Source organism: Hyperolius riggenbachi, chromosome 6 (assembly GCF_040937935.1).
Source record: "Hyperolius riggenbachi isolate aHypRig1 chromosome 6, aHypRig1.pri, whole genome shotgun sequence".
In the NCBI taxonomy this organism is placed as follows: Eukaryota; Metazoa; Chordata; class Amphibia; order Anura; family Hyperoliidae; genus Hyperolius; species Hyperolius riggenbachi.
Window position 1 is genome coordinate 291,190,038 of NC_090651.1, and position 15,453 is coordinate 291,205,490.

Below are 15,453 nucleotides of genomic sequence, written 5' to 3' on the forward strand. Positions count from 1 at the left end.
TGCGTCCCACGCGGGCGCGCTGACGTCATCGGACGTCCTCCGGGCTTTACTGTGCAGGCGCAGAACTACTGCGCCTGCGCAGTACAGCCCGAAGGACGTCCGATGACGTCAGCGCGCGCGCGTGGGACGCAGAAGAGCCCGTCCTTGGAGCGCAGAAGAGCCCGACCTGGCAGCCGGCCTGGCCAGGTCGGGTCGGCCACCGAAGACGACCGGAAGCCTCTGGAGCGGCGGCGAGGGCACCTCCTGCCTGCCATGGGCTGGACGAAGCCCCAGGTAAGTGGATATGGATTTTTATTTTTTTAAACGTTTCCCTGAACCTTCCCTTTAAAGGTCCCAGGAAATGTGGGCTCCGGGTGAAGCCGAAAAAGGGTTCACCCCAAACTATGCAAGTTTCCCAGCTATTTAAAAAAAATATATACCTCTGATAACCTACGGTAATTTAGTAGGAGGAAAACGTAATTCGGGCTGTCGCATTAGGTACTGATTTAGCATGCATATTATATTACTGCAATATTGTTATGGAGCCATCTGTAATCAGTGAACAAATGATACATTAGGCTCATTTATGGGGCAGAGTCCCAGCTTTCTCAGGGAGACTCCCTATTGACTTCAGCAATGTAAAGATTGAGAAAAAAACGTCAGCTGCCAAATGAGTCCAAGGTACACTTTTACTAGTTCACTGGACGCCAGAGAGATTGTTCATGCTCTGCTGACAAGGCCTAGTTCACAGTTGCAAATAATTCTGCCAAATCACTGCCCATAGAATTCTATGGGCCTGTTCACAGTACTGCGTTTTAAAAGGGACTCAGATCAAATAAATAAAAATATACATACCTACAGCTTCCTCAAGCCCCATACGCATGGATCGCTCCCACGCTGCTGTCCTCCGCTGCCTGCGGCTACGAGATCCGGGTCCCAACACGGACGTCATTGGAGCCAGCCTATGCAGGAGAAGTGCGCCCTCTACATATCTCACCAGCGGCTGCTGGGGAGATATGCAAACAGCGCACTTCTCTTACGCTAGATTGGCTACGACTGACGACAGTGACGGGACCCATTTCTCATAGCTGTGGGCAGAGGAGGACAGCGGTGTGGGAGTGATCGGATGGGATGGGGCAGGTATGTATATTTTTTTATGTTTTTGATCTCTGGTCTCACTTTAACTGATCGCATTATTCTAACTCGCTGCATGCAGGCTTTGTATTAAAAAGTCTACCGTATGTCCATTGTCCATTGCAGTTTAGACTCATGATGTTTGCGTTATGCAACTGCCCACTGTCATCCTAGCCTCATTCTTTGTTAATCCCAGTTTAAGCAAGCCAAATTGTACATAACCTTACATTTATTCAACAATACAATACAACTTCAGCCAAAATGGCGTGGGGAAAGGTTACATACATTTTTACCATCAACGTGCCTGCACTCCCTATTACAGGTACGGTTATCCCCAAACAACAGAAAGAGGTGGCATTGTCCTAAATCATGATGAAATGGGGGGGGGGGGGGGGGGAACCTATATTGTCAAGGTGGAGATCACCCTAACTGTGTAGATAAGGAATGCATTCCTAAAGAGGAACTCCATTAAAAATAATGTAATAAAAACAAAGTGATTCATTTTCACAATGCTTAAAAACAAGAAGAGAATCGAGAGCCCAATACGGTGCAGTATTGTCAGGTAAAATGAAGAGTTCAATACAATTGTATGTGTATATACTCACAAACACGGGTTACCCATAGGCAACCACTTTAAATGCAGGTGGGGAGCATTAGGACCAGACCCCACTAAGGGCCTAATGCTACTATCAGCTACTGATTGGGATAAAGTTCAATTCTTGGTCGGAGTTTCTCTTTAAGCCTTGTATACACTATCAATTATGATTGGTCAATCACGGACAATTTTACCACCTCCATGTAGTATGAGGGTTCACCTACACAATCTGCTCATAGTAATCAATATCTGTTGACCTTTTTAATATATTGAGGACGACTGGCCAGATCTTGGGCCAATCAAAATTGAAGGTGTGTACCAGGCTTCTTTTAACCAAGTGAAAAACTATTTTCAATGTTTTTTCCCTTCAGAAAGTTAAGTTGGGTATGGGTTTTAACTACGAACAACTTTGTGTATCTTTTTTATTCTTGTGATAGCCACTTACTTAAAGCGGATCTGAGATGAAAAACTAACTATAACAAGTAACTTGTCTTTATTTCTTATCTAAAGTTTCGATAGTTTACACAGCAAGTCTAGCTGCAAACGGCTTCAAAAGTTTATGATTATTTATTCCTTTGATAAATTGAGGGCAGCCATGTTCTGTTTGTCACATTGTCACAGGCTGAGGGCTGAAGATGCCATCAGATTGCCTGAGTGTAAATTCAGTCCCCTCCCCTTTGCCTTTGAAATCAATGGCTAGTAACCTCCTCCTCCTCTTGCCCAGACTGAGCTCCCATAAGCCCTTGCTACAGTGCCAAGGCACAAAAGGAGCTGTGGTGAGGCTTGTTTAGTTTATAGGAAATTAGAGTATTAAAACAAAACAAGTATTTGGCTTGAGGAATGCCCTACAAACTATATAAAAGGAACATAATTATCCAATGAGCAAAAGTTTATCTCGGATACACTTTAAAAAATAAAAAAAAAAAAGGACTATGCCAACATCAGTACTGCTCCAGCCACAATCAATACATTTCACAAGTCTAGTTGTGAAAGCTGTAGCGGAAACATGCTGCAACTATGCTTATACCAGCCATAGCTTTCACTGTGAAAATGGAACCATTACCCCGATGACTCTATAAACAGACTAATTATTTTACCTACCGTAGATTAAAGGGCTTTCCGAGAAATATTGCCTTTCACCCATGCTTTTAAGCCTCACATGAGCAACGACTTTGTGCATCATGTGTGCTAATTAGCTAATTAATATATATATATATATATATACTTTGACAGTGATGGGAGGAAGAAGAGTTCCCTTTGCAGTCCCAGGCATTAATCACATTATTTATATGCCAGCCTCTACAAACCACAGGGTGGGGGAGCAGATGCCTGTGGCAGAATGAAGGACAAACCAGTGAGTGAAGCACATGAGCTGAACGCATTCTCCAGCTTTTCCTCCCACGTGGAGCTTCTTGCATTAGTTTAGCAGTGCCTATCCTCAGTTACATGGGAAAGGGATTCTGCAGAGACCAAGCAATGTCAGGCAGAACCCATGCACCGTGGGTGTGAGAATGCTACAGTTGAGTTCCTGTCAGATATCACACATGGAGAAGCTAAATACATTTAGAAGAACCAGTCAACTGTGCGTTAATGCATGCAGCTCTCACCAGTATCTGTGATGTTTAATCTCCTTGGTGGTAACCCCGAACGTAGTTCGGGGTAAGCCGCGCAGGAGGTTTTCTCCGGCCCTGCTGGGCCGATTTGTTTAATTTTTTTTTTTGCTGGACACAGCTAGCACTTTGCTAGCTGCGTCAGCACACCGATCGACGCCGCTATCCGTCGCGTCGCGCGGCCCCCCCAGACCCCGCATGCTGCCTGGCCAATCAGTGCCAGGCAGCGCTGAGGGGTGGTTCGGGACCCCCAATGACGTCCTGACGTCGGTGACGTCATCCCACCCCGTCGCCATGGCGACGGGGGAAGCCCTTCAGGAAATCCCAAGGCGATCGAAGCGGGCGGGGGAATGCCGCTGAGCAGCAGCTATCATGTAGCGAGCCCTGGGCTCGCTACATGATATAAGAATTTTTTTTTTAAAAAACTGCTGCGCTCCCTCCTGGCGGAATTTTTTATACCGCCAGGAGGGTTAAAGGAGCGGGAAGCCTCTGGATCCTAATTAAGCTTCCCACTGCATCCTCTAGTCCCCCATTGTCCCGCGGACACTCCAGCTGATTGGGGCCGCACTCTTCTTCTGCCATTATCACAGCCACACCTGGGCAGTTGCACTGAGTCACTGATGCACGAGCGGGTCCAGCTTATTGTGCAGGCGCAGATGTACTAGAACATGCATAGTATGTAAGACAAGCCCTTGTCAGTAACCTCTGGAGGGTCTGCGAGCAGCAACGGGGGACAGGACTGGGTGGGACTTGATTGGTCCATTTTCAAGCTGCATTTATTTGCATAAAAATTTACATAAATTTGCATGAACTCAAATATTTGCATCTGGTTGATCATCCCTACTAAGGCAAGCATGTGATTTTGTACCAGAGCACTTTAAAGTTTCCAATAAACCCCTATTTCCCAATAAACCATAAACCCATACAAGACCTGACTGAAAAGTAAGGACTGTCTCCATTTCACTTCAGTATGGTAGATATGGAGAAGGTGTAAGGCTACTTTTCCACTGTAGTGTGAAATTTTCGCGTCCAAAAAAATCGTATGCGATTTCTGATTGACAAATTTCCATGTAAATTTGTACGCATTGTGAATTTCTGAGTACAAAAATTTGCATTAGTCAAATTTAACAATCTGCCCAATAACAGCTTAGTCAACTAAGCTGCTGACAACTTCCTCTAAGCATGCATTTAATGCAAATTTTCATGCAAAAAACACAAAAAATAAATAGAGTTGCTATCCAATTCCACTGCAAAGCATATGTGAATCGCAGCCAATACGCATAAAATATCCGAAAAAGATGAAGCAGGACCTCCGATTTTTTACCGCATAAGAACGCTTACAAAAATTCGCATTAAATGAAAACGGTCCATTCACTATCATTTATTGTTAAACGATTGCAAATTTTCTATGCGAAAAATCTAATACAAGATGCACAAGTGGAACTCTAGCATGAAGGAGGCTATTCTTCAGCGTTTTGTCTCAAGTGGAAGCACCTCGGAGATGTCATGGTGGGGAAAAAATGTCTTCCCAGGTTAAAATGAAAAGCCCAGGTTTAATGCAAAGTTTAATCATGCCTTAGCCCACCCTCATATGGATAGGTTCCTCCACCATGACAACACGCCGCTGAAAGAACATTGAATAATACAGTATTGTAATTATGATATTCACAGACAGCACACCATGACCAAATCTACCTCCATAAATGAGAAGCATTGACAGTCTCCTACTTTTCAGAGCTCATTCTGCGCACTATACCACTGGTGCCCAATACACAGCCTGGGGACACAGCATGATCTTTCAGCACTTCCTGTGTGGCCCTGATAGGGATTGCACAAATTTCCCTTGAGAAAATTATTAAAGTAACTGTAAGAAGAAACGTTTTTTTTTACAAAACAAATGAAAGCATGTGTTATGAAGAAGAGATAAGCAAAAGAGGAAAGAAAAAAAAAAGAGCTCTTACCCTGTCAGTGTGGTATAGAAATTGCCTCACGCAGAATAGTTAGAATCATGTTTACCACTGGCGTACAGAGCAAGAGGGTTTTTTTTTTTTTCGTTTTTTTTATTTCTTTAGTTGAAGAGACACCCCTTTTTTCCTTATATAGATACCCAAGGTTAGCCAGATCTTTTAGGACCCAGTTTCACATTGAAAATTACTGCAAAATATCCACTATATTGCAGCAACCCTGTTAGCAATTCCCATTCAGGGAGCGATTCCTGTTCCAACAAGATTCGCAAACGCAATCACTGCAAAATTTTGCCACAATTTTCAGTATGAACCAGACTGGTTTTCACGCCATTATTTTCTGCTATTTCTCTGCTCTCCACTAGGCTGCTATGCCAGTGCTGTATCTGATCCTGTGCTACTGCTGCTACTATTTCGCTGCTCTCCACTACGATGCTGTGTCTGATCTTCCTAGGTCTACAGTTTTAAATTATGCTTACTGGTATTAAAGGCTTGATATCTCAGCACTCATATCTCCTATACACTCCAAATTTTGAGGGTAGGGAGGGGGTCCCCTGAACTAAATATGTACCAAATTTTCCACCAGTCTTGCTGCTTCATGAGATAAAGTATATCAACGATATCTTGCAAACCAGTCGGAGGTCCCCTCCCTACCCTCAAAATTTGGAGTGTGTAGGAGCTACGAGTGCCGCGATATCCAGCCTTTAATATCAGGATATGCAAATCAAGAATTACCTGTAATTTCCATTACCCACAAGGCTGTGCAAACCACTTCTCAGAGTGCACAGTAGCGGACCAACAGACATGCAGATTGGATACGTGAACGGCCAATATTACATACAATACAGTAATAGAGCCCCCCTGACGTTTGCCCCTTTTCAGGTAAACGAGTATATAAGAAAAAAAAAATATTTTTGAAGTTCAATTCTTGGTCACGGTTTGTCTTTAATTCCAATCTACCAGGGCTGTGAAGTAGGTACAAAAAAAATCATCCGACTTCTTTATGAAACCTACGACTCCAGGTACCCAAAACTGCTCTGACTCAGACTCCTGGCCTCTGACTCCACAGCCCTGCAATCTATATAGTCATCCCTGAATTGCCTTGGAAATATTAGAATTTCATTAACCATCTCTATAATGGATACAGAGTGGATGTAACATAAAAATAAGCACACAAGTAAATACATTTAGAAATAATCATACAGTATAAATAGTACAGTGGAAAAAAAGTTGATCTTACTTTTCTAAAGAAGAGCTGCATGTTATGGTCCAAAGGTCAAAACATCCCACATGTCCATCCAGATAAAAGTAATGAGAACAGCTTAGCGTATGGCGTAAGCACAGGTCTCTTTACAATATTTTTACAGGGTTTAAAATCCACACCAAAGTGATGGTCCAGCTAAAACTCATGAATAGAAAGCAGCAAACATTTAGTTCCTCCACAGTATGTATTTTCAATGTAGATGGTTGTGAGCAGACGCCAAACCCCTCCTGTTGATCGAAGTGCGACCTCTGAACTCCTGCAAGAAATACAAACATTTTCATTAAGTAGTCACAGGTAAGCATGTTAAAGCACACTAATGTAGAGGGGCTAACACCTGATCACTCAAACAATCCCAGAAGTTGAAAATATAAAAATATCAACGCTTTTACAATGAACAAATACTTCTTAAAATATCATGCTTTTTATGTTGCCTACTAATTATTAGCGCTTCTCAACCACTTCCCCACCACAGGTTTTTTCCCTCTTATAAACTAGACACCATTCACCGACTGGCGGGAAACTGTTAGGACCATGGTCCTCCTGATATCACACTGTGGGAGGGGTTTCGCCACAATATTAGCCATACAGACCCCCCCCCCCCAATGATCAGTTTGAGAAAATGAAAAGATTTACCATGGGAAAGGGGGTCTCAGCTACTGATTGGGATACAGTTCAATTCTTGGTTATGGTTTCTCTTTAAAGGACACCCGATGCAAAAACCAAATGAAACAAACGATTGCATCTATCTTCTCCACAGTTTTATTTTATGTTTAAATCTACTTTAAGTTTTAACTGTTTTATTGTTTTTACTCAATTGAAGTATACCAGAGCTAAAATTTATGAACTATTGACACTTTTTAGCTCTTTCCTGCTCTCAGAAGCCATTTTCTGCTAGGAAAGTGTTTTGTAATTGGAATTTTTTTTTTTATTTATTTATTTTTAGCAGTGAGGGTCACACTGTAGTCACTTCCTGTCTGAGTCAGCACCTTACAAACCTGATATTTAACTCTTTCAGGCAGAGAAAGAAAAAAAGGAACCCAGCATTTGTGCGCTAGGCACTGTACATACCCATGTCTATCTCATGTCACATGTCACCTCGGGTATCCTTTAAGTGGCATTTTCAGGGGCGTAGATATGTGTAGCAGCAGTGGGGAAGGAGTTAAAGCTGACCCAAACCAAACTTTTTTTAATTCAAAATATTTAGTTGCACCACTCTGACACATACAAATATAAATAAACACTCCTTCAAGCCTATGAGAATTTCAGTGCATGCTTTTCACCCTTCTCTTTTCATAACTAGGGTTATACAGGGGGCAGCCATTAGCAATTCCTCCTTTGCCGGACACCTGCTACTCCACCAGTTTGCCGGATTCTGTCCCGGCAATATGAAAGGAAGGGAGGGGTTCCTCCAATAAATGTAAAATATTTGATATTTGTCATCATGCAGTTGAAAAAAGGCTGCTATTTGTTTTAATTTAGAAAATAGATTCTGAAATCTTGTATTTTTAATTTGGGTCCACTTTAATATTTACAGAAAAAAAAAAAGATAAGTAAAGCAAATGCAAAAAAACTATACTAAAATTTCACAAACCGATCTAAAAGTACACCTAAAGCAAAATGAAAAATTATACTGGCCCCCAAATGCCTAGTAAAAAAAGGTAAAACGTTTTTGCATGAAAGAATGAGGCACGGTACAAGCACTCTCTTTCACTTGGTGTACTCTATTCAGAACTTCTGGTGTGTACACACTTTAAAGATAAATGAAAGATCACAGACCAATTTTACCCCCTTCCATGTAGTATGAGAGCCAGTCTATTCTACTGAGCTGAACTCCCCATCAGATAAAAAAAACTTTGCAAGATGATGTGCACAAAGATACTGTACACATTCAAAAGATCAGCATCTGCAAAAGATCAGTTCCTTTAAAAAAAACAAAAACGTTCCTGCAAAATGCATTCATAGTCCATGATATCTGCAGATCCTCATACACACCTTGTTTAACAGACATTCATCTGCATATCTTAAGATCCATCCTGGTGGATCTGATCTGCAGATGAACGTCTGTTAAACAAGGTGTGTTTTTTCTTCGTGTATGAGATCTGCAGAGATTAACAAAATTGGTAAAATTACCTTGGTGGTCAAACTACTCACTCCCGCCTCTTTCTACTGCTTGTTGTCTTCGTGGTCCCTCCCACCCCCATTCCCAGAAGCTTTCGGTTCACAGCATCCCAGATGGTCACCAGCTTTGAACAAGCACATCTGGACTAGGCATGTGTAAAGCTATGTACACACTTGAAAGATTAATGAAAGATCACAGACCAATTTTACCCCATTCCATGTAGAATGAGAGCCATACTCTACACAGTCTACTCTATTGAGCTGAACACCTCATCAGATAAAATCTTTGTAAGATGCTGCACACAAAGATGCTGTACACATTTAAAAGATCAGTATCTGCAAAAAAATCTGTTCCTGCAAAAGATCCGTTCCTGCAAAATGCATTCATAGTCTATATCTGCAGATCTTATACACACCTTGTTTAATGCTGGGCATACACGGGTCGACACTGCCTTATCAATCGAGCCGCTGATGGCTCAAATTGATAATATCCGACAGGTCCGATCACCGGGCGGATCGATTCCCCGCTTGATACCCGCGGGCGGACAATAGCGGGGAATCGAGCGGAAGACAAGGAAGCACCTGCGGGGGACGAGCGGGAATCAAACAGCGCGGCCGCAGGGGTGCGCGGCGGGAGTCGATCCGGCTGCTAATCGAGCTGTCGAATCTAACTGAGTATGCACAGCATTACAGACATTCGTTTGCAGATCAGATCCACCAGGATGGATCTTCAGATCTGCAGATGAAATGTCTGTTAAACAAGGTGTGTATGAAGATCTGCAGATATCAGACTATGAATGCATTTTGCAGGAACGGATCTTTTGCAGATAATGATCTTTTGAGTGTATACAGCATCTTTGTGTACAGCATCTTGCAAAGGTTGTTATCTGATGGGGAGTTCAGCTCAACAGAATAGACTGTGTAGGTATGGCTCTCATACTACATGAAAGGTGGTAAAATTGGTCTGTGATCTTGCCTTTTCCAAAGACTTTTATCTCAAGTGTGTATGTAGCAGAAGGCACAGTGATAGGCAAACTTGGCTCTCCAGCTGTTAAAGAGGAACTTCAGACTAAACAAACATACTGTCATTAAAGGAATCAGTCGATTTGACAAAAATCTGATTTACTCACATGCAGGGCTGTGGAGTCAGTACAAAAATCTTTCGACTCCAACACCGACTCCTCACTTTATGAAACCACCAACTCGCACTCCGGGTACCCAAAATTGCTCCGACTCTTCGACTTCCGACTCAACAGCCCTGCTCACCTGGGGCTTTCTCCAGTCCCTTGCAGCCGACTGTCCCACGCTGTCACCTCCGCTGCAGAGGGCGACCGCGAGGTCACCCTTACTGCGCCTGCATCAAGCGCCGCTGTCAATCACAGCCACGTTGTCCACGGCTTACTGCGTAGTACAGTGCGTCGACAGCAGGGCAGCTGCGGAGAGCGGAGGTGACAGCGTGGGACAGTCGGCTGCAAGGGACTGGAGAAAGCCCCAGGTGAGTAAAGCAGATTTTTGTCAAATTGCCTGATGATTTCTTTAAGTTACCTTAGTTAGGTAATATAATCTCTTACCCACCCTATTTTAAGAATAGGCAAATGTTTGTGATTTCATAAGGGCAGCCATCTTTTTGGTTGAAAGGAGGTGACAGGGGAATGAGACAGTTCCAACTGCCCTGTGTCCTGATCTCCCCTTCCAGTTGCTAGGCAACAAGATCATCAGCAGCAGCAATGCCATCATGTTTTGCACAGCATCAGGGAAAACCGCCCGGGTAGTTTTCTTTGATGGTGCGGAGCTTAGCTTCTGTACAGCTAAAAATAATGCTTTGGTAAGAAAAACAAAGTTCTGGTGCTGTGAAACTTAAACCCCAAGCCTTTTCAGTGCTGCTGAGTGGATTTTTAGTCTGGATGTTCACTTTAAGGAACTAAAAGTCCCACAATGTATTGTAGGAGTCTAACGGACAGTCACAATTCATAAAGGCAAATGCATTGCGGGACTTGTAGTTCCTTAAGGGCCCATTCACACTTGCGTTAGCAAAATGCCAGCGATTTTTGCAAGAGTGATTCCTAAGCGGAAAAAAAAGAATCACTGAACACTGCGGCGATTTTTCGGCGATCACGTTTAACAATAACAATAATATTTACAGTGGTGTGAAAAACTATTTGCCCCCTTCCTGATTTCTTATTCTTTTGCATGTTTGTCACACTTAAATGTTTCTGCTCATCAAAAACCGTTAACTATTAGTCAAAGATAACATAATTGAACACAAAATGCAGTTTTAAATGATGGTTTTTATTATTTAGTGAGAAAAAAAACCTCCAAATCTACATGGCCCTGTGTGAAAAAGAAATTGCCCCCCTTGTTAAAAAAAAAATAACTTAACTGTGGTCTATCACACCTGAGTTCAATTTCTGTAGTCACCCCCAGGCCTGATTACTGACACACCTGTTTCAATCAAGAAATCACTTAAATAGGAGCTATCTGACACAAAGAAGTAGACCAAAAGCACCTCAAAAGCTAGACATCATGCCAAGATCCAAAGAAATTCAGGAACAAATGAGAACAAAAGTACTGTAATTGAGATCTATCAGTCTGGTAAAGGTTATAAAGCCATTTCTAAAGCTTTGGGACTCCAGCGAACCACAGTGAGAGCCATTATCCACAAATGGCAAAAACATGGAACAGTGATGAACCTTCCCAGGAGTGGCCGGCTGACCAATATTACCCCAAGAGCGCAGAGAAAACTCATCCGAGAGGCCACAAAAGACCTCAGGACAACATCTAAAGTACTGCAGGCCTCACTTGCCTCAAATAAGGTCAGTGTTCACGACTCCACCACAAGAAAGAGACTGGGCAAAAAACGGCCTGCATGGCAGATATCCAAGGTGCAAACCACTTTTAAGCAAAAAGAACATTAAGGCTCGTCTCAATTTTGCTAAAAAACAACATCTCAATGATTGCCAAGACTTTTGGGAAAATACCTTATGGACCGACGAGTCAAAAAGTTGAAGTTTTTGGAAGGTGCGTGTCCCGTTACATCTGGCGTCGAAGTAACAGCATTTCAGCAAAGGAACATCATACCAACAGTAAAATATGGTGGTGGTGGTAGTGTGATGGTCTGGGGTTGTTTTGCTGCTTCAGGACCTGGAAGGCTTGCTGTGATAGATGAAACCATGAATTCTACTGTCTACCAAAAAATCCTGAAGGAGAATGTCCGGCCATCTGTTTGTCAACTCAAGCTGAAGCGATCTTGGGTGCTGCAGCAGGACAATGACCCAAAACACACCAGCAAATCCACCTCTGAATGGCTGAAGAAAAACAAAATGAAGACTTTGGAGTGGCCTAGTCAAAGTCCTGACCTGAATCCTATTGAGATGTTGTGGCATGACCTTAAAAAGGCGGTTCATGCTAGAAAACCCTCAAAGCTGAATTACAACAATTCTGTAAAGATGAGTGGGCCAAAATTCCTCCAGAGAGCTGTAAAAGACTTGTTGCAAGTTATCGCAAATGCTTGATTGCAATTATTGCTGCTAAGGGTGGCCCAACCAGTTATTAGGTTCAGGGGGCAATTTCTTTTTCACACAGCTCCATGTAGGTTTTGAGTTTTTTTTCTCACTAAATAATAAAAACCATCATTTAAAACTGCATTTTGTGTTCAATTATGTTATCTTTGACTAATAGTTAACGGTTTTTGATGAGCAGAAACAGTTAAGTGTGACAAACATGCAAAAGAATAAGAAATCAGGAAGGGGGCAAATAGTTTTTCACACCACTGTATATAGCGCTTTTCTCCCTGGGGACTCAAAGCGCTGTGACCCTGCATTATGCAGTCTCAAAGGCTAGGGAAAGGAGGTGAGTTTTTAGCCTTTTTTCAAAGCTGTCCAGAGAGGGAGCCTCTCGTTCTGATTGTGGAAGTGAGTTCCATAGAGTAGGGGCTGCGTAGGAAAAGGCCCGAGCACCAAATGTTAAGTGTATCCTGGGAATAATCAGCTTCATCTTGTTGGCAGAGCGGAGGGTGCGTGGAGGGGCATAAAGTTCCAATAGATCCGCTATGTATTTGGGTCCCATGTGGTGTAGAGCCTTGAATGTCAGCAGGCAGATCGTAAAATGGATTCTCCATTTTACTGGCAACCAGTGAAGAGTTTGCAGTACTGGGGTGATGTGTGAGCTGTGGGGGGCATTGGCTAGGAGTCTGGCTAAAGTATTCTGTACTAGCTGTAGGGGGCGCAGAACCTTTTCTGTAGATCCGATGAACAGGGCGTTGCAGTAGTCTAGGCGGGAGGATACAAATGCATGAACCAGGGCAGATAGGTCTTCAGCTGGGATAAGGTGTTTGATTTTCGCTATATTTCTTAGATGGAAGAAGGAAGACTTGACGACAGCTGATATCTGTTTGAGTTTTAGACTTCCATCCAGGATCACCCCAAGGTTTCACACAGAGTCTTTATACTGTACAGTATCTCCCCCAATTGCTAGTTTGAGGTGGTGAGCGTTTTGAACTTTAGTTCAGTCTCAGCCAGCTGGTGTTCATCCAATTTTGTAAATCCACTAGACACGCATTTATAGATGCTGATGGGTCATGGGTGCCAGGCTTGAAGGACAGATACAGTTGTCTGTCATCTGCATAACCATGGTATCCTAGGCCATAGTTCTGGATTATTTTGCCCAGTGGGAGCATATAGACTGCAAAGAGTAATGGTGATAGTACAGAACCCTGTGGAACTCCATAGGGAAGTGGCACTGGATTAGAATAGTGTGTGCCCAGACATACTTGCTGTGTCCTGCCAGATAGGAAGGTCTGAAACCAGCTAAGAACAGTACCCCTTAGGCCACAGTAATTCTTCAGTCGCTGGATTAGTATTTCATGATCCACAGTATAGCACTGAAACGCGATCGCAGGGAAATCGCCTGAAAAAGATTGCAGGTGACGCATTTGCGTTACGCATTTTTTGGGCAATTTGCGGCGATTAGTGCAAACCGCTGACGTAAGAACAGGCCCATTTGGTTTCATTACAATAGCGCTTTTAAAAAGCGCTAGCGTTTTGCAGAAATTGCCGGCAACACGCTCAAGTGTGAATGGGGCCTAACAGCTGGAGAGCCAAGTTTGCCCATCATTGGACTAAGGAGTCGGAGGTTTTATAAACTGAGGTGTCGGATGATTTTTGTGCCGACTCCACATGTGCATTTCTGTGCATATTCCAGCAACGCACTCACTGACTATTCAAGAGTGATACTATTGTCAATGGAGACTAAACTGACAATATCTAAAGATCGCAACAGATACAAATTGTGCAAGAAATTGCCTTCTAGTGAACAATTTACAATCAGCTATGCTGGTAACACCTTCAGAGTAGCGGCTTCCATGAGATGTCCTCATAGCTTTGTACTGTACTGATAGAGAGCTAAGGGATAGTGGATTCTGAATGATACCTGAACAGATTTCTGCTGAAATGTGATCATTTTCAGGAAATGCAATGTACTAAAACTGCTATTTCTGCTATCCATATCTACTGAAAATCTGTCAGCGCACGGCTAACTTTATGCCTGATACACACCATGCAATTTCCCGTCAGATAGACAGGTCAAATCGATTTCTGACAGGTCCAATTTGATTTCGTTCGTTTTTCCTGATTGATTTTCTGATAACTTCTACGCAAAATCGATCAGAAAGACAATCGTAAATCAGATTGGATCTGTCGGAAATAAGCAATTTGAACCGTCGATCTAAAGGAAAATTGCACGGTGTGTACCAGGCATTACACAAGTAGTCTGCCCCAATCAGATTTACTGACTATTCAGTTAGGAAACTAAATGAAGGATTGCAGTTTATAAAAACATATACACAGAAAAGCAAAGGTTAACACTTGGATATGAAACTTTCTCAATGCTTTCATATTTCAAATAGAGTAACAATACTGAGCACAGTGGATAAAGGGATATTGGAAAACTATCACTGCACCCTATGGTTAATGTGCCCAGATGACTGATGCCACCGTTTGGGAATGTCAGTTGAACGTTCTTCTGCAATAACACTGGGATATGAACAGCAGTGTAGGAAAATGGGAAGGATGCTTAAATAAGCTTTTCTGAGCAGTAATAATCACACAGGGAGATGCTACTTCAACCATAGCTGAAAGCCAACTGTTCCCCCAACCAGCAAGTACAATATGAGCATTTCCACTATGGGAAACCACTAACTATAAATAATACAATAACCTTTCTAAAGCGCTTTTCTCCTATAGGACCCAAAGAGCTTGGGCTCTTTCAGATTCAGTAATTTGTAGTAGGATGAAGTATTAACACAACAAAAATTATATTTCTGCAAATGCCAAACTGAACAGGTGAGTTTTCAGTCTGGATTAAAACACAGGCAGAGTTTATTGGTTGGAAACACCAGATAGTGACGTAAGTCATTATATTATGTGTTCTATTATATAAGCTGTTGATTTGAAATAAGTTAACTACTTTACAATACTGTAATGTTAGTATTTACTTTGAATGCAATATTATTGTGTAGAAATGTCTGTTTATTACACAAAACTTTTCAATAAAAAAAACAATTGAAACAAAACACGGCCAGAGATGGAGCTATCCTGATATGCTGAGGTAAGGAGTTCCATAATGTAGGAGCAGCATGGCAGAAGGCTCTGGGACCAAAAGTTTCCAAGTGGACTCTGGGTATGACTAGATTATAATGCTGGGTTCACACTGAGATTTTCTGGCCGATTTACTGTCAGATCGATTATTTCCAACATGTCCGATTTGCTTTCCGATCGATTTCCTATTAAAAGT

General features: G+C 42.4%; 1 protein-coding gene across 11 annotated transcripts in view; it reads right to left on the bottom strand.

Moving 5' to 3' along the window:
* The window catches only part of EPN1 (epsin 1), a 128,789-nt gene that overhangs the window by 89,412 nt on the left and 23,924 nt on the right, over positions 1 to 15,453 (bottom strand). For all 11 annotated transcript variants that reach the window (XM_068241037.1, XM_068241034.1, XM_068241033.1 and 8 more), the window contains exon 2: positions 6,523 to 6,802. The gene's annotated coding sequence lies outside the window, so the exon portion shown is untranslated. The remainder of the gene's footprint in view (positions 1 to 6,522; positions 6,803 to 15,453) is intronic.